Source organism: Equus caballus, chromosome 11 (genome assembly GCF_041296265.1).
Source record: "Equus caballus isolate H_3958 breed thoroughbred chromosome 11, TB-T2T, whole genome shotgun sequence".
NCBI lineage: Eukaryota > Metazoa > Chordata > Mammalia > Perissodactyla > Equidae > Equus > Equus caballus.
In genome coordinates, this window is record NC_091694.1 from 59,074,892 (window position 1) to 59,076,372 (window position 1,481).

A 1,481-nucleotide genomic window follows, 5' to 3' on the forward strand; every position below is an offset into this window, starting at 1 on the left:
GTCCTGTGGCCGAACGGACGGAGGCGGGGCCTGGCGCCGCCACCCGGGCTGCCTCGAGCTGGGGGCGCCGCGGTACGTCCCCTGCCTCGCCCTGCGCCCCGCGCCCCCGGCCCGCCGGGACCCGCCTGGACTTCCGGCCGCACGGACGGGGTCGGAAGTTCCCTCCAGCGCTGGTCCCCGAGGCCGGGAGGCGAGACGTCGGCTCCTGCTCGGCCAGCTAGCGGGCGTTTCCAGCAGGGGCCTGGCGTCGTCAGAGCCGGTCCTTTCAGACCGTTCTCCCCGCGATACGTGTCCCCCGCGAGCTGCACCCGTCTGTCTGCTTCCCTTTACAGCAGAATCCTCCTGAGAGGGGGCCGCTCCGCTCCGGTTTTCCTCCCTGCTTCCTAGTTGCACATGCAGTGAGGTGATCCTCGCTGCTTGTCTTACTCTCTCAGCAGCAGCCGCACAGCGGATCGTTGCCACCTTCCGGAGACACTGTCGTCGCTTGTTTTCCATCACGCTGCACTCTTCTAGTTTACTTTTTACCTCCCTGAGCCTTTCTCCAGACCTTTCTCCCCTTCCAGACCTCTTTAAGTACTCAAGCGCCCTAGGCTCAGTCTTTGGATGTCTTCTCTTTTCACGGCCACACCCTCGTCTAATCCAATGGATGGTGGTCGGACAAGGTTTTAAATTCCATCTGTGGTCCCACCCTTTCCTCTGAACTCCAGCGGGTGTATTCAACTACATCCTGTTCATCTCTATTTGAATTTATAATAGGCGTCTTAAAGTTAACTTTAGATAGAACTTTTGATTTATCCTCATCCACCAAACAGATACAGTGCACACCTCCTCCAGTGTTCCTTATCTTAATAAACGGTACCACCCTGTATCCCATTTACTCAGGCCAAAGTCCTTGCAATCATCCTTGACTGTTCTCTTTGGCCTTATCTTCAAAAAGATATATTGAGTCCAACCACTTATCTAGTCCGAGCCTTAATCATTTTCATCTGCGCTGTTAATAGCAGTACCATCCCACTGGTTTCCCTGCTTCTCCTCTTGACTGTGTAGAAGTTATTTCTTAGTTCTACACGTGCCGTTTTTTATCCGCTGTACCCCAGGGGTCCAGAGGGTGTAAATTACTTTTCCTAGGTTCTCATGCAAGCTGACTTCTGATGAAGCTCTTCTGGCAGGAGGCGTGAGCAGGAAGTCAGAAGGCAGGGGGCAGAAAGTAACTTTCTGCTTCTGGATTCCATAGTGTGGCAGTGCTGGCCATTTCTATAGTGGAAGTGAAGTTAGGGTGATTCCTGACTCTAGCAGTTCCTTCCTTGGTCGGGTGGCACCTCTCTAGTAAATAGAGGATGACAGTGACAGCATCTCTAAATGGCAGAGCAGCTGGTACAGCTCCCATGGGTTCCAGCCAAAAGTATTTTTAGCGCTTCTAATCTTTGATATCACTCCATTCTTCCTTTTGACATCTATTACAATTCCCTCTGCCTGAAATA